Consider the following 19,553-nt stretch of genomic DNA (forward strand, 5'->3'; position numbering starts at 1 on the left):
TGACACACCCATAAAATCTAAATCCATAACCCGTGCACCAATAAGCAACAATCCAAATGTACTCAATCATGGAAAAATGACTCAGACGAGAGAACTGTCCCGCAAGTTCAACAAGTACCACCACATCGCAATGCTAAGAACCTATCACGCACCATAGAACCAAAACACATGAATCTAACACAAGAGATCATATCTCAACACAACTCCGCTGCAATGCATGACCCCATCCAAACACTGATCCATATGAAAAACCTCAGCCACTATGCTCAAAATCAATAACCACGGCAATACGATGTCAAGTACTCAAAGTGCATTACCATAACCATGTAGAAGCAGATGACACAATGCCACACAAAACCCGAAAGAACATAACCCATACGCCATCGACCATGCAATACCCAATTACTCATCTCTCTCAAATTTCGCTATAAAGCCCAAATAGAACTGTACCAAGTGTGCTTATAACCAACGAATCACAACTCCTTGTTGCATAGAAGAGTAAATCACAGATCAATTCAGAACACGAATAATCTCAACAACAACCGAATGGCACATCCCTCAATAATAGCAGTATGGAGCCAACTAATCCGGCTCGGTGTAGAATACACATCCTAATTGGGCCTACCAATGGACCCCCAAATCAACTCCGGGCACCCACAAATAGATAAATAGCACTCCCAAAGCCCACAATGACTGAATCATAATACATACTATCATCTGGCTAGCTTCAGTCATGACTTCACAGTCCACAACTATGAAACAATATGCTCTAGAGAACTCACAGTCTCTAAATCCATAGAACACACGAATCACCATATCTGATCCCAACTCCACCGCCAGAATGTCTAACACATCTCTCATACATGATCAACCCATGAGGAATACTGCTAAAATTCTTCGGTGCCGCATAGCAAAATTTGAATATCAACAGTCGATCAACCAGGAGAGTGTCGCAGTACCAGTGAAGTATCCATAAAACAAAACATATTTCCCCTTCTAAAATATATACTCTCATCAAGCCATACCGATTAGTAATATCATTTACCTAGTCATCTGAAACCGTCCATGCTGCCTACGAATTTATGAACTTCCCTTCCAAACTGACTCGTGACCTTGCACATGCAAATCTCAATCCCACACAACACACCGCATCTATCATGCCATCATGTGAAGAGTACAAGAATCTAATAATCAACTCTGAGTCACAAGCAGAATACATACGCGGTCAGTCAGAAACCTTCCATTTAATCTCATCCAGGAGAAAATCTTAATACGCAACATATTCCTCACACCGGTATGAAATATACTCCTCGAACCATGGTAAAAACCATTGAGAACTCTTTGAAATCCATTTGCACATAACCAATCTATCAGAACCAAATCTCTCTAACTCAAACCCAGCCACGTAGGTCGCCAAAACACAAGAGCATTGCCACGAAATACCTGTGGAGAATAGCCACATCATAAGTACCCAAAGAACTTATTATATACATTACTGTGTTGATCCAACATACTACCACGCTGTCCTATTTCTCCAAGTCCCTTCCAAATTGCCTTCAAATTGATACTTCTCCTTGCTGCAACACCACGATCCTTAACCAAAATTCACCACACAAGAGATCCTGGTATAAAACCACAATGCCCTAAGGCCCATAAGCCGCTGACTTCCCTCTTAAGCACCCCAAAGCACCACAACCGCGACACCCACTCTAAAGAGACCTTATGTGAACCTAAAACTGTTTCATTCACCTTCAATGTTGAAATGCATAATCCACAATGGCATAAAAATGCCACAAGTCTCGACACCATCCAATGTAACTCTCAGTTTCTAGCCATATACAAATCTTAAAAATTCCAAATCACTACATATAAATCTTGAATCCATTAGAACCATTCTTGAGAGACATCCACTCTACTCAAATCTAAATTAAACAGACCAAATGGACCGAACGACCTATGCCCCATTAGCACACCAACACCCAAGGGAGTAACTCACACTCCTAAGCAACCGAGCAAATTCCTACTCCGTGTACACTACATCCTTCGCGAATAATCACTCAATTATTATTTTATGATTCCCATATACCCATAGAGTATAATACAACCTGTATCCAAAAATTCCTTTACCTGAGTCATCCTCGATCTCGACCTCTGCAAGTCATAACTGATTCACCAGTATACCCCGAACTGAAACCAATACAACACATAACCGTGCAATCAACTCGTCGATAGCAGACTCCCCCACTTGGCTCAAAGCCATGGAATAAAACATCTGATTACTTACAATAACCATACCCATTACTACCATAATTTCACAGTGAGATTCCACTAAATCCTTCATCCGCTCATGCAACACAAACCATCTAGTACCTCAAATCATCTGCAAATCTCGTGTTCATCCTCGTGATGGTTAAGCCAACTTCCACAAGCGATCCAAACTCAAATTGCAACATATATCATTCACTGGTAAAAGAGAACTCTCTACAAAACATCATAGGGATCACACAACCTCAGGACACCTCGCAGGAGATAACTCATATGCTTTGCCTCAAACTGATATCTCTCTATACCCTTCCATAGTCATGACTACTACGCAATCACTTAATCTTCTCGATTCTGAACTCATCAACAAGATATGAGAATCTACTTCACTCGACAACTAAATAACATGAGAAATCCCTCAATACACCCATCACTCGAGACCATACGCCAAATCAAGACAGAAATCAAAGACCCCATAGTCCTTGCTACATCTCAAGTAAACTCTTCTCGTCACATTCGAACAATCTAAATATATCTCGCAGTCACATCATACTCACCACATAGTCAGCCAATCATAAATTCCACTAATAGGGATATCAACGGACCTATAAGTCCCAAAAGCATGTGCTCACACAATCGAAATCTCCGTGCTCAAGCTACCATCAAAACCCAACCTCAAGTCCTCCAGACTGGCCCATCATCAGCACGCCAAAATCACATCTCGCACCTCAACCATGGAATCACAAGCGGTCGGCACATAGCTGATATCGAGCGCTCACATGCTCATACGAATGCGTGGAAGGAATTCAAATAGTTAAAGCTTCGAGCTAAATCAATGTCGCACGATAAGGAAAGAAAGATGGGAAGTATATCCTAAAAATCCTGTAGCCTCTCGAAGATAGGTATGAACATCATCATATCGATCCGCAAGACTATACTAGATACTTGCTCATGACTTGTAGAACCTATGAACCTAGGGCTCTAATACTAGCTTGTCACGACCCAAAATCCAACTAGTCGTGATGGCACCTAACCCAACCCGCTAGGTAAGCCAATTAACAACTATCCAATTCCAATAATATTTAATAAGACAGTTAAGTAAAGAAATTATCTGAATCTCATACATTTCCCAAGGACTGGTAGTACAAATCATGAGCTTCTAAGAATAGAGTTTACAAAGCTAAAATGAAGTAAATACGTCATCTATTTGAAAAATACATTAACAGAGTTTTATAGATCTAAGGCTAGATATCTACAATCAGGATGCAGGTACATCTTCAAATCCAGCTCCCATCGAACACAACAACATCAGCATCCAACATTTGCACGCAAGGTGCAGAAGTGTAGTATGAGTATAACCGACCCCATGCACTCAGTAAGTAATAAACCTAACATTAGGTTGAAAGTAGTAACGAGCTAACACAAAAGTCGGGTCCAACACCAATATTCCACAATAGTTCATAACAACATAGTACAAGTAATAAAAGAGGTATCTCAGAAATAAAATGCTTAGTTCGTTCACAGTTCCAGAAAATAGGCATTGCTTTTCAAGTATCTCAGTGAAAACCAAAAATCTTTTACCGAAAATTCCAAAATACGAGTAAGTTAAAAAACTATGATTTTTCCCAAAACTCCTTTCAATAATAAGTAATATGTTTCATTTTCAGATAGCATGAGGAAAGTGCGTCTCTATGCCTACATATCAAGATACAGGTAAAATCATAAATGTCACCAACACCGGGTAGCATAAGGAAATGTATCTCTATACGTATATCTCAAGTACGCATGTCAAATGTAATGCACCTCTCATGTACTCACACTCTCAGAGTACTCAATCTCACTGTCTCGCATTCCCTCTCACTATGCTCAATGTTTAGCACACTCAATCACTCAGCACTGTACAGTACCTGCTGCGGCGTGCAACCCGATCCACATATGACCATAAGGCCCGTTGCGGCATGTAACCCGATCCACATATATATAGCCATAAGGATCGTTGCGGCGTGCAACCCGATCCATATATATATATAGCCATAAGGCTTGTTGCGGCGTGCAACCTGATCCGCAAATATATAGCCATAAGGCTGGTTGCAGCGTGCAACCCGATCCACATATATATATATATATATATATATATATATATATATATATATATATATATATATATATATTTATCAATAAGGCTCGTTGTGGTGTGTAACCTGATCCATATACATATATATAATAAACTGCGCTCATTGGGGGTTTGAAGACTCCGGAGGGCTCCTACATACCCAAGCGCTATAATCCGCACGGACAACTCACGAGCCATAATATCAATATCCTCACAAACAAGCCCCCAGCCTCACTCAGTCATCAATCTCTCAAGTCTCACTCACTGGCTCACAATGTCACGAAACTCGCCCGACAACAATGATATGATGTATCAATAAATAACAACTAAGACAAAGATATGATATGAATGCATGAATATGATTGAGTACAAAATATCAATTAAATCAGTGAAATGACAGCAAGAAACGAGCACTATGGGTCCTAGTAGTATCGTCATAAAGCCTAAATATGATATCTAGCATGATTGACAGCTCAATTACTTTATCACATGGTGAAAACACGGACATCAACAAAGTAGGACCACTATACAGTACCATGGAAATAACATAGTCCCAATTCACATGGTGTACGCCCACACGCCCGTCACCTAGCATGTACGTAACCTCAATAACAACCACATAGCACGTATTTTTGGATTTCATACCCTCGGCACTACGTTTAGAAGAGTTACTTACCTCGAACAAGCCAATACCAATGCCGAGTAAGCCAAGCGATGCTCCAAAGATGCTATCACGCACGTAGCGACCTCCGAACAACTCAAAACTAGCCAAAAGCAACTCAAATAAAGCCCAAGGAAATAATTCCAAATGATAAAGATCGAATCCTTAATCAAAACCCAAAATCGGCCAAAATTTACACCCTGGCTCACACCTCGTAACCCAACAAAACTCACAAAATCCGATAACCTATTCAATTATGAGTCCAACCATACTAGTTTCAATCAAATCCGACTCCAATTCGATGTTTAAAACTCAAAATTTCATAATATGAAACTTTATACAAAAACCAACAATTTCCTCTTTAAATTTCACAATTTAATTACCAAAAACAAAGGTAGATGCATGAAATATAACCAAAACCGAGTAGAGAACACTTATCCCAATCCTTGTGATGAAAATTGCTCCAAAAGTCTTCTCAATCCGAGTCCCACATCTCAAAATATGAAGAAAGAACCAAAGCCTCGATTTTATGGTTTCTGCCAAGCATTTTCGCTTATGCGGTTAAAATGTCGCATCTGCGACCTCTGCTTTTGCGGATAAAATATCACCTCTGCGAAGCCCATGGAAGCCGGACCTTCCACACATGTGGAGATTCTCCACCTCTGCGCACGCACAGGTGCGCCAACCAACTCCCGCTCCTGCGCCACTTGTCGCTTCTGCGGCTAATCTTGCGCTTATGCGAACGCGCAAATGCGCCCTTACTTACGCTTCTATGGTCTTCCTTAGCAGCTCACACCTCGCTTATGCGACTCCTCTGTCACTTCTCAGACCATCGCACCTGCGCAAACCATCCGCAGGTGCGATCACACCAGAACCAGCAGCTTATAAAAAATCCAAAAATACAATGAAATGATCTGAAACTCACCCGAGCCCCTCAGGACCTCGTCCGAACATTCTAACAAGTTCCATAACACAATACGGACCTACTCGGGGTCTCAAAACACACATAACAACATTAAAACGATGAATCACACCTCAAATCGATATCTATGAACTTTAAACTTTTCAACTTCAATAACTCGTGCCGAAACATATCAAATCAACCCGGAATAAACTCAAATTTTGCACACAAATACCAAATAACATAACGAAGCTATTCCAATTCCCGAAACCATAATCTGAATCCGATATCCTCAAAGTCAACTTCCGGTCTAACCTTTGAACTTTTCAAACCTTCAAATTTTCAATTTTTGCCAACTTATGCCGAAACATTCTACAAACATCCAAATACCAATTCAGGCATATGCCTGAGTCCAAAATCACCATATGGACCTACAAGACCCATCAAAATTCCGTTCCAGGTTCAAATTCACACAAAGTCAAACTTTGTCAACTCTCCCAATTTAAAGCTTCAACCATAAAATCCATTCTTCCAATTCGATTCCGAATAACCTGAAAACCAAATCGACAATTCACATAAGTCATAATATATCATATAAAGCTACTCATGCCCGTAAACTACCGAGAAAAGTGTAAATGCTCAAAACGACCAGTTGGGTCGTTATAGATAAGCCTTTGGATGTGATACAGTTATGGCACATTGGACTTGATGATCGGATATTGACTTACTAGGGATGCTATTATACCCCTTTTTGATCTTGGATTGGATCGGTCCCTCCAGAATCAGGTGATAACTCATGTTATTTTGGGTCCTGTGAGCATGGTTGATACATGAATTTAGTACCGGGTCAATACATGAATTAGTATCGGTCCCTCCAAATAATTTTCTTTGAGACATGGATTCACTTCAAACTTCAAGCTTATATGAAATAAAGGATAAAACAACTAGGTGTCAATATTTAATTGGATATTTATTATACCTCAGATTTGTGTATACACACGCACTATATTATTTTGCACTGGTTTCAGCTTTTATATTAAAATGAAACATAAGAAATAGAGTTGGAGGGCTAAAATGGAACACGGTTGAGATAGAGTGCCAAAATAAAAAACGGAGTCAAGTTGAATGGGCTGTATATGTATTTGGCCTTATACGTATGGAATGGAAGCCTGATGGGCCCATGTTTGGATAAAATTGCGGTGGAATGACTGAAAAGGCAAACATAATGTGAGGCAAAAATATTGAGCTAGAAGAGTATTTTAGGGAATAAACTTAAATGAGTTGCATTTTTTGTCAAATCACTTTGACCGGAAGCTCCTCACATTCCCTCTTATTAATAGTAGTAATATCTCTGTTAAATAATAAAATAGACTTTATTTGTTATCTTCGAGTTGGCTTTCTTAGCAAGTTCAGCTAGGCGCCATTACGATCTTTAGGTGAGATTTTGGGTCGTGATAAATTGGTATCAGAGCTCTAGGTTGTGTAGGTCTCACGAGTTACAAGTAGGTCTAGTAAAGTCTTTTGGACCGCTAAGGAGACGTTTGTACTTATCTCCAAGAGGCTACATGATGTTAGTAAGCTATACTTCTTTCATTCTTTATTGTGCAGCTTTATTGATTTAAAGTTTGAATCCTTGCCTTTCGATTCTCTCGCAGATGGTGAAAACACGTTCATCGAGAGAAGTTACTAAGGGACCACCCCTCAGGCTAGGGCGGTATGAGGCCGTGGTTGAGGTAGCTGCAGTCCAAGCCCCTGCTAGGGCAGTCACTATGGAGCCGCTAGTAGCTTCGGTGGAGGAGCATGTTTTTTATCAGGGTGAGCCAATTAGACCAGCTCAGGTCCAAGAGGGGTTTTTGTTACCCCGGTACTTTAGGATGCCCTTGTTCATTTGGTTGGTCTTGTGGAGGGTCTAGCACTAACTAGTGTACTTCAAGTGGCACCGGATACTTCTCAAGTTGGGGGAGGGGCACAGACTCCCTCTACTCACACTCCTAATCATGTTGCGGTTGGTTATTGAATGTCAGGAGTGGTACAGGTTGAGGTGCATCCTCCCGTAGGCACTGCTAGGCCGGTGGTGAGGCCGTTATGTCTAAGGAGGAGTACAAGAGGTTTGATCGATTCAGGAAGATGGGTCTTCCATATTATGATGGTGATACTTTGGCAGATGCACATGATTTCTAAGATAGTTTTCAATCTCCGCGGAATCTTAGTTTGGTGGAGTCCAATGGGATCACATTCACTACTTTTCAGCTTCAGGGGCCAAGAGGTGTTGGTAGGTCATATGAGCATAGCAGGCAATGAGGGTCACTTCCACTCAATTAGAGTCAATTCTCACATCTCTTCTTAGAGAAGTTTATTCCATTAACATAGAGGAAAAAGATGCGGGGTCAGTTCGAGTACCTCTAATAGGGTCGTATGTTTGTGACTCAGTATGAGATGAGATTCACTGATCAACCCCATCATGCAGCTTTTTTGATCCCCACTGAGGTTAAGCAGGTGAGGAGGTTTATTGAGGGGTTGAATTTTGGTATCAAGATTGCTATGGCTAATGAGGTAGAGACTCGTACTACATTTCTTCAGGTTGTGGACATAGCACGCAGGATTGAGCGCATCCAGAGTCAGAGTAGGGACGCCATGGTAGGGAGGAGCAAGAAGCCCCGATATTCTGGCAGTTTTAGTGATACCTCGTTTGGAGTTCGGGATTATTCTGGGAGAGTATCACCACCATGTGTGCATCATGGCGTCCGATCACAACCCGACCGGCTAGGCCGTCTCTCCACAATGCCGTGTGGATCGACATCACCCTTTTGTAGCAATCATCTCATCCCAATAAAGGGGAATATTCTCATCACATCAATCTCATCCCAATAAAGGGGTACAATCACAATTCACTCCTTCACCGGCATGTGTAGTTTCGAGGTTAGGTTATTTCGACCTACCCTTCCTCGGTGACTAACGATATTCCCAAAAATATTTTTGTTTTTCATACAATGGAAACAAAATTACAATTATATTTTATATTAACCTCATTGTCTTTCACACTATATATATCTTCATTAGTATTTTTAACCATTCACGATATCGTTATTTTCTTGGCTCTCTTGGCCATACTTATGATTCTTCATTTATGGCACGTTGGCCGTATTTCGTATTCCACACTTTCAAGGATCATCATCACATACATCAATATAGCGAATATTCCGGAAATCATAACTTCAATTTCATTAGTAATGAAAACTTTAAACACAATAGGTTTCTTCCCAAAGAATGGGGCAAACTGACCAGCAGTAGAAACACACGTTTGAATGATAAACGAGCAATACACTATTTATTTTTTAAATTATTTTCCCAAAAGGGCAGTGCACAATTTCAACTCATAAATATGTAAAGGCTTAAAACACATTGGAAATACTTACAAAGCATAGCATTAGTTAAAGCAACCACATTGGGGCATGACTTGAGGACATAAACTTTTAGGCAAATCTATTTTCGAAGTCAATTTGGAACAGTTGAATGAAGGCTCATTTAATAACCTTCTCTCACATTATTTCATTTCATTGGCACCATTGGCCACAAGTATAATTTTTATTCTTGGTACGTTGGCCACATTGGCCACACTTTATACCTACAACTCACTTCGTTCACTTTCAAGTATCTTTATAGATTATCAACAATATGAACATTCGAAATCAAGGCCTTAAGTATATATATGAGCATTAGGAGTTTTAGACGCATTGACTATTCTTTCCAAGTTAAGCATAATAGACTTTCATTTGAAACATGACTCAAAGTCATAACAATTTAATACACATATCATTCTTGAACACATTCCCGGAGGATAACATAATGTGATAGGAACATTCGGAACACATTTTGAATACATAATTCTCGACACTTTGCTTACTCGGGATAATCGAATTTATTAGGAACAACTCGGAACATGGGAATAAGAAACTTGAGCCAACCATACTTGAAACTCATGGGACCATCATGGAATTCAATTCTAAGAGAGTAGTTTAACCAACATACCCTATTTGAGCTTTCCTTAAGTTACTACAATGTCACAACACTTCTAGAAATAACAATATATAGGAAGATAGCGAATATCGGATAATAATTAGAAGGATTCTCATGTGTAACTCTCTTCAGAATTTTGTCAAACACCTAGTATGCAAAATAGACTATAAAGCTCTAAAATGGTAATCCCTTCCTCCCTCAACCAATTTCAACAAGAAGCTAACCAAAATGGTTCATTAACCCTACATACTACAATCCATTGTCACATGTATGGCCTATTTCCAACCCCTACAATATACTTGAACTCATAACCTCTTGCATGAAAGCTTAGGAGTAGGACTTACCCGGATAGATGATAATCTAGTGATTGGCTTCCTTGATTATTGAAGATTGGTGCAAGACTGGGTGATTAGAATGCTAGGTTTCCTCCTTCTCTCTATAAAATACTCTTACCTCTCTCTAAAATCATCAGATATTTGCTTTAAAATGAGCCCCTAAGGCTATTTATCAAAGTGGGGTGGGGTTATATAAATAGGAAAATGGACCCTCTGACTGTTGCAGAATGGACCGCATAACAGATATGGGGCCCGTAAAATGGGCTGCGAAAATAATGCCAAGAACTGGGCTGGTCTGGACCGGTGTGCGGTCCGCAGACCACTTATGCGGCCGTAGAATGGACCGCAGAATCATCCAACAAAATTCTTCATGCCAAATCTGTTATAGAAAATGCGGACCGCGAAATGGATATGCGATCGTATAGTGGACCACAAAACGACCTTTAAAATTCAACCATTTTTTCTGCTCAACTCTGCGACGGGTATGCGGCCCGCGGAGTGGTTCTGCGGAATCGCCTTCTTCTGCTAAATATTTCCATTAACTCCACAGCACATCACCCTAACTCGGCACCACAAAACTTGAATCCCTTGGCGAAATTTTACGGGACCTTACAAGCTAGAATGGGAGCTCTAGCATTCAGGGGATACCCTAGAGGCGAAGGTCAGTCGGGAGGAGGTCAGGCCTGCTGTTATGGATTTTTAGGTAGATCCGAGGCGGAGGCCTCTAACGCGGTTATCACAGGTATTGTGTCGGTCTGTCATAGGAATGCATCAGTTCAATTTGATCCTGGTTCTATAAATTCCTTTGTGCCATCGTACTTTGCATGGTATTTGGGTTTTCCTCGTAGTTCTATTGATATTCATGTGCATGTATCTATACCACTTGGTAACTCTATTATAGTAGATCGTGTATATCCGTCTTTTTGGTTACTATTGGGGGCTTTGACACTAGTGTTGATCTCTTGTTGCTTAGTATGGTAAATTTTGATGTGATCTTGGGTATGGCTTGGTTATATCCGTATCATGCTTTTCTGGATTGTCACGTTAAGACCGTGACGTTAGACATGTCGGGGTTGCCAAGGTTGGAATGGAAAGGTTGAAATAGGTATACTTCTAGTATGGTGGTTTCATTTCTGAAAGCTCAGCAGATGGTTGAGAAGGGGTGTTTGGCGTACCTAGCCTTTGTGAAGAATGTTAGTGTTGATACTCCTAGCGTTGAGTCAGTTTCGGTTGTGAGGGTGTTTTTGATGTGTTTCTAGCAGACCTACCAGCCATGCCACCTGATAGAAATATTTATTTTTGTATTGCCTTGGTGCAGGACACTCAGCCCATATCTATTTTACCATATTGCATGAATCCAGTAGAGTTGAAAGAATTGAAAGAACAGTTGCAAGAGTTGTTAGATAAGGGGTTCATCAGGCCTAGTGTATCACCGTGGGGTGCACCAATATTGTTTATGAAGAAGAAGAATGGTTCCATAAGAATGTGTATTGACTATAGGCAGTTGAACAAGGTTACCATTAAGAGAAAATATTTATTGCCTCGCAGTGATGAAATATTTGACCAACTTCAGGGTGCTATGGTGTTCTTGAAGATTTATATGAAATCAAGTTATCACTAGTTGAAGATCAGGGCTTCGGACATTCCCAAGACGAATTTCAGGACTCGTTATAGGCATTGTGAGTTTTTAGTGATGTCTTTTGGGTTGGCTGACTAATACCCCAACCTTCATGCACTTGATGAACAGTGTGTTACAGCCGTATTTGGATTCCTTTGTCATTGTGTTAGTTAATAATATCTTGGTAAATTCTCGTAGTGTTGAGGAGCAAGAGCAACATTTGAGGATTGTGCTCCAGTTTTTTAGGGAGAAGAAGCTATTTGTTAAGTGCTATAAGTGTGAGTTTTGGCTAGACTCGGTGGCATTCTTGGGTCACGTGGTATCTAGTGAAATGATCAATGTGGGCCCGAAGAAGATTGAGCCAGTTCAAACTTGTTCTAGACCTTCTACCGCTACTAAGATTCGGAGTTTCTTAGGTATGGCTGGGTATTATAGCCGCTTTTTGGAGGGGTTTTCATCTATTGCAACTCCATTTACTCAGTTGACTCATAAGGACACTCATTTTAGGTGGTCAGATGAGTGTGAGGAGAGCTTTCGGAAGCTCAAGACGACATTGGCTAAAGATCTAGTGTTTATTTTGCCTTCAGGATCGGGATCATATATGGTCTATTATGATTCTTCAAAGTTTGGTCTTGGATGTGTATTGATGCAGGACGGTGGGGGTGATTGCCTATGCGTCGCACCAGCTGAATTCCCATGAGAAGAACTATCCGGTGCACAATTTGGAGTTAGCTGTTATTGTACACGCACTCAAGATTTGGAGGCATTATCTATATGGCATGTCTTGTGAGGTGTATACAAATCACCGGAGTCTCCAACATCTGTTCAAACATAAAGACTTGAATTTGAGGCAGCGGAGATAGTTGGAGCAACTGAAGGACTATGATACTACCATTCTTTATCATCCGGGGACGGCCAATGTAGTAGTTGATACCTTGAGTAGAAATGCAGAGAGCATGGGGAGTTTGGCCTTTATTCAAACTGTAGAGAGACTGTTAGCTATGTATGTTCAAACTTTGGCCAACAAGTTTGTGATGTTGAATATCTCGGAGCACAGCAGGGTACTTGCTTATGTTGTGTTATAGTCGTCCTTTTTTTAGCGCATTAAGGTGCGCCAATATGATGATTCACACTTTCTTGTCCTTAAGGAAATAGTGTCAACTAGGTAATGCCAAGGAGATGAATCCACACAACATTAAATCTCCTCAAGGTCCATGACAACCCAACTACAAAATTTATAGTGATACGCTCCTATTTTCACTCTGATATATCTAACTTCTGAAGCAAACTACCCGATCTCTGATGCTCAGACTTGACCTGCGACAGTTCAAAACATCGTGAAACATACTCAACAATCTCCTTCTTCATCCTTCTCCACTAATAAAGTTGTTTCAAATAGTGATACATCTTCGCACCACCTAAGTGAATAGAATACCGCGAACTGTGAGCCTTCTCAAGAATCAACTCCCTCAAGCCATCCACCTTAGGAACACAAATCCGATCCTGAAACCTCAGTACCCTATCATCACCAATAGTGGATATGTTGACCAAGTCTTCACATTGCATTCCGGTTACGGCTTCCTACACTTCAGAGCAATTGGCTTGAATTTATCATAGAGAAATTATTCGCTTGTATGGTGTGCCTGTATCTATCATTTCGGATCGAGACACTCAGTTTACATCATATTTTTGGAGAGTAGTACAGCATGAGTTGGGCATGCAGGTTGAGTTGTATACGGCATTTCATTCTCAGAAGGACGGGCAGTCCGAGCGTACCATTCAGATTTTGAAGGATATGCTGAGAGCCTGCATCATTGATTTCGGAGGCCGGTAGGATCAGTTTCTACTGTTAGCAGATTTCACCTACATCGATAGCTATCGGTCGACTGTTGTAAGAGCTATCTTTGAATATTTTTCTTTTCCTTCGTTAAGGTTCTAAATATTTTTAAAATGTGTTAAAACTAATACTTTTCTCTAAGTTCTAATTTATGTGATCGAGATTGACTCGATACCAAAATATTTTAAAAATAAATTATGATTTTAAACCTACCCTAACATGTGACTATTAAAATTTGATATCATTCATTTTGAAACAAACAAATAAAAAATTACTGTCACGTAAAATGAGATATTTGAGTAATCTAGTTTTATCTTTAACACTTTTAGCGTGTTTATAACAAACGAAATTTACTAACATTTGATCATCTAATAATACTAAACTAATAAATATACAACATGTCTAATTTATGCCATTTATCGGTTATATATATTAAATGTCAATTTTTAATCAGTATAAATTGACAACGGAGTTAAGAATTCAGTGGCGAAGTTATGCTGGGCTAAGAAAAGGGGGGAGGGGGGCTAAGGCGACGATGTGTTCAATCAGAGATTGGGAAACGTGATTGCCTAAACCTAAAGCCTTCAAATCGGATGTTTTTACAACTGACTATGTAATCATTGTGCTTCTTCTGTGATTGATTGACGTGAATTTCCCCTACCCCCTCTACTTCTCTTCTTTTGCATTGAGAAAAGCAAGAAAGAGGAGAAAGGACCTTTTCCCCCAATCACTTCGCTCTCTGGTCTGTTGTATGGTCAGATTGTGAGATGTCACAATTATGGCTTGTCCCCTTTACCCACTAATCTCTCATCCCATTCCTCCTCTATTTACGCTATCATATACTTCTATCTTCTGCCTATCTCTTATTATACATTTTTATCTTTTATTAGTCTCTTGGTCCTACGGTAGGGATAAAGTCTGCGTATACACTGTCTTCCCCAAATTTCATTAGTAGAATTATATTGAGTTATTGTTATTATTGTTATATTAGCAGTGTTTAAAAAGGTATTTTCGGGGCGAGCCCTGGGGCGAGGCGCATCAAAACTGTCTCAAAACGATAGTGTGAGGCGAAAATCTCAAGAGGCGTATACCCGGCGTTTGAGACGCGTTTTTATAGTAAGGCATAAGCCTCATAGACTATTTCAAATTAAAATAATATTTATTGAATAAGTCTTTCATATAATACCCAAATTCTCAAAAGTCAGCTTGTAATTACTCAAAAGGTTTAAAAAGGAATTAAAATTTATTAAACTAAAAAGTCAAGACATTTTTTATTGATTGAAGCCCTAAGTTATGGTCTTTCCCAATTCTTTATCTTGTCCGCTAGTCTGTTAATATCTTCCAAGAGCAACAAATATTCATTTTTTTGTACAAATACAAAGAGAACTTCATTCTCCTTCATAGTAGCAAGTTCAAACTTCAAATTGCAGGTTAGTCATCCTTTTTGTTCATCCATGTAGAAAACTTTATTCTTTTCGACTCAAGTTACTTGTGCTTGTAAGTAGCGTATAATAGATTGTTTTGATTAGTTTTTTATGGGGATGAAGCGCGCATGCGCACACACATATATATGTTTCACATATTTATAGTTTTCTTTAATTTTTATGCAATTTTAATTATTTATAAATATTTACTGTAATTATATTATTTTATAAAATATTAAAAATTAAATACTCATAAAACTTACGTGCCCCGTGTCTCGGGACTTATCCCTCGCCTTACGTCCATGCCTTTTAAAACACTGGAACAAAGTTATTTTTGATATGAATATGTACCTCTAACGTAAGACTTTTTGGTATGAAGTTGATAATTCAGACTCCAAAAGCGAATATCGCGCTGAGGATGGGAAACAAAATATACTTAGTTTACAGTTGTGCATATGTCCCGCTCATGAGTCCTCCACTGCCCGCTCCTTGTCAAAATAAAATATAGACACGTATACGGTCAAAATAGATTTCGGCCTTCATACGTTCGATCGAGTTTGAGTGACAAGAAATCGGAGTAGAATTTTGGGAGTGAGCTCCGAAGACAGTACAAACGAGACTCGAGTCCGAAGGCTGCTCGAGGAGTCGGCTCGATAATCTTATCGAGCCCGTGACCAAATCGATCCGCAAGGCATTGCTTCGAGGTCGGAAATGCCCCACGCCCATCCCGAAGGTCGAACTCAAGCCAAGACCGAAACGCTCGACCCAGTAACGAGTTCGAGCCAGTATCGAGCTCACAGACAAGAGCTGTTACAACCGAACCAAGAGAGAGAATCTTGGCGGGAATCGAGGAAGAGACAAATCATCATGGGTCCTCCACTATATGCTTTATTTTATTATTTTTTATTATAAATAAAGTAATGACCCTCTATTATAAAAGAGGGGATCCTTGTAAGCTATGGATATACTGAATACACTGGAACAAAAGATTTTTTCTCATATACAAAGATATCTTCTTGTGCTTGTTTTACTTCATCTTACTCATTCTTTCTGTTCATTATTCCCATTCTCATAGTCAAGAATACTCGTATTGCTATCTTTGTATCAAAGGGTGTCACATATCCTTAGAACCATATATAAATTTAACGTTATCTGATCTTTCGGGTAAACAGTTTGGCGCCCACCGTGGGGCTAAGGATAACAGTGATTATTTGATATAAATCTGCAGTACACACCAGTTTACAACTTCAAATCAGCAATGGTTTTACCTATCGACCATGAAGCCGACTTTCAAGATGAAACCAACAACTTGGCACCCGGGGGCAGAAGGCCACTTGACGATGGCAGTGAGACTCGAATCGAAGTACCCGAAATTTGAGTCGAAGTACCATTGGATGTCAATTCACAAATAGCTCTGGAGGCAAATCAGCGTTCCGAACCGGAAAAAAGCATTCAGGGCAGTACTCGATCCGTAGCCCGAGACACCCATACCGCGGGGGAAATCGAAACCAGCTTACAAGGATCTTCGAGATGCTACAAGCCCAACAAGTAGCGATAGCCCAGTTATAGAGCCAAACTCATATACAAAGCAGGCCGGATCCCAATCCGCTTCGAGAAATCACCCCCAAAACGGAGCCCGCCATAGTGAAATAAAACGAGCAAGAATCGGGGACCACTCCCGAAATTACTAAATTGCTCGAGGAACTCACAAAACGAGTCGAAGCCAACGACAAGAGAGTGGAAACATACAATACCAGAGTCGATCAAATCCCGGGGGCTCCACCAATGATAAAAGGGCTTGATTCAAAAAAATTCATACAAAAGCCTTTTCCCTCGAGTGCGGCCCCAAAACCAATCCCCAAAAAATTCTGTATGCCCAAAATTCCCAAATATAACAGTACGACCGATCCTAACGAACACGTCACTTCTTACACATGTGCCATCAAAGGTAACGATTTGGAGGACGATGAGATCGAATATGTGTTGTTGAAAAAGTTTGGGGAGACCCTCTCGAAGGGAACAATGATCTGGTATCACAATTTACCGCCAAATTCCATCGATTCTTTTGCCATGTTAGCAGATTCGTTCGTAAAGGCACATGATGGTGCCATAAAGGTTGCAACAAGGAAATCAGACCTCTTCAAAGTAAAGCAAAGGGGTAATGAAATGCTGAGGGAATTCGTATCCCGATTTCAAATGGAACGCATGGAATTGCCACTGGTCACAGACGATTGGGCCGTACAAGCATTCACCCAAGGGTTGAACGAGCTAAGTTCGACAGCATCACGTCGGCTGAAGCAAAATTTGATTGAGTATCCAGCAATATCTTGGGCAGATATACACAACCGATATCAATCAAAAATTAGGGTCGAAGATGACCAGTTGGGAGCTCCGTATGGACTCGTGCATCAGAACAGGACAGCTACTAAAAACCAAAGGTAGATCGACAGAGAACAAAGGTCGAACAGAGACCGATATCAACCGTATATCGCAGATCGGATGAACAACGGTTCAATATGCAATACAGTTCGGAACAATCGAAGGATTGATCGAGGGCAAAATTCTCGGGGACTTATGATCAAGAGCGGCTTTGATAAATATGTCGATCCTATAGAAGCACCTCGGTTATCAGAGTATAACTTCAGCGTTGGTGCATCCGCCATCGTGTCGGCTATCGGACGCATCAAAGGCACTAAATGGCCTCGACCCATGCAAACCGATCCTGCCCAAAGGAATCCCAATCAAATGTGCGAATATCATGGCACCCATGGCCACAGAACGGAAGATTGCATGCAACTAAGAGAGGAAGTAGCCCACTTATTTAACAAAGGGCACCTTCGGAATTTCTGAGTGATAGGGCGAAGAACCATTTTAAAAACAGGGATTTTGGCAAGCAAAACGAGCAAGAAGAACTACAGTATGTCATTCACATGATCATCGGCGGCGCCAATACCCCTCAGGGACTAGTGCTTAAACGCACTAAAACATCGATTGTGAGGGAAAAACGATCTCAGACTCAAGATTACGCACCCATAGGGACGTTGTCCTTCGATGATGAAGATGCAGAAGGAGTCATCCAACCTCATAACGATGCACTGGTAATATCCGTACTCATGAATAAAACTAAAATTAAGCGTGTGTTAATCGATCGAGGTAGCTCGGCCAACATCATCAGATTGAAGGTCGTAGAATAGCTCGGCCTGCAGGACCAGATCATACCTACAACTCTGGTTCTAAACGGATTCAATATGGCATATGAAACCACCAAAGGCGAGATAATCCTACCAATAAACGTGGCTGGAACCATCTAGGAAACAAAGTTTCACGTGATCGAAGGCGATATGAGATACAACGCCCTTTTCGGAAGGCCATGGATCCACAACATGAGAGTTGTACCTTCGACCCTACACCAGGTCCTCAAATTCCCAACATCGAGAGGTGTCAAAACAGTGTACGGAGAACAACCGACCGCAAAATAAATGTTCGTCGTCGAGAAAGCGAAATCAATATCGTCGCCTTCGCCGATAAAAGGATCGGGCTCAGAAGGAGAACGGGACACCAAATAGCAATCACAGATGTCGGCTTCGACCCAGCCAGATAACCAGAAGATCGAAGAAGATGATGATCAAAGGGTCCCTCGATCTTTCATGATTCCTGATGACTCCGACGCCACCAAATCAACAATTGAGAAACTAGAGAAAGTCACACTAATCGAGCACTAGCCCGAGAGAAAGGTATACTTGGGAACGGGGTTAAGCCCCGAACTCAGGAAGAAACTTATTCAATTTCTTATCGATAACATTGATTATTTTGCCTGGTCCCATTTAGATATAACAGGGATCCCACCGGACATTACGATGCATCGGCTAAGCTTGGACCCTAGGTTCAGACCGGTGAAGCAAAAGAGAAGACCCCAGTCCAAGGAAAAGCACGCATTCATAAAGGACGAGGTAACCAAACTTCTCAAGATAGGGTCCATTCGGGAGGTGAAATATCTCGAATGGTTAGCCAACGTAGTTGTAGTGCCTAAAAAAGGGAACAAACTTAGAATGTGTGTGGACTATAAGGATTTGAACAAAACATGCCCCAAAGATTCTTTTCCGTTGCCCAACATCGATCGCATGATCGATGCCACGGCCGGCCACGAAATCCTTACTTTTCTTGATGCCTATTCCGGGTATAATCAAATCTAGATGAACCTGGAGGACCAGGAAAAGACTTCATTTGTCAACAAATATGGAACATATTGTTATAATGTGATACCCTTCGGGCTAAAAAATGCAGGGGCTACTTACCAACGCCTAGTAAATAAAAAGTTTGAAGAACAAATAGATAAATCAATGGAAGTTTATATTGATGACATGCTAGTTAAGTCCCTGCGCGCA

This window comes from Nicotiana tomentosiformis, chromosome 7 (assembly GCF_000390325.3).
Source record: "Nicotiana tomentosiformis chromosome 7, ASM39032v3, whole genome shotgun sequence".
Taxonomy (NCBI): Eukaryota; Viridiplantae; Streptophyta; class Magnoliopsida; order Solanales; family Solanaceae; genus Nicotiana; species Nicotiana tomentosiformis.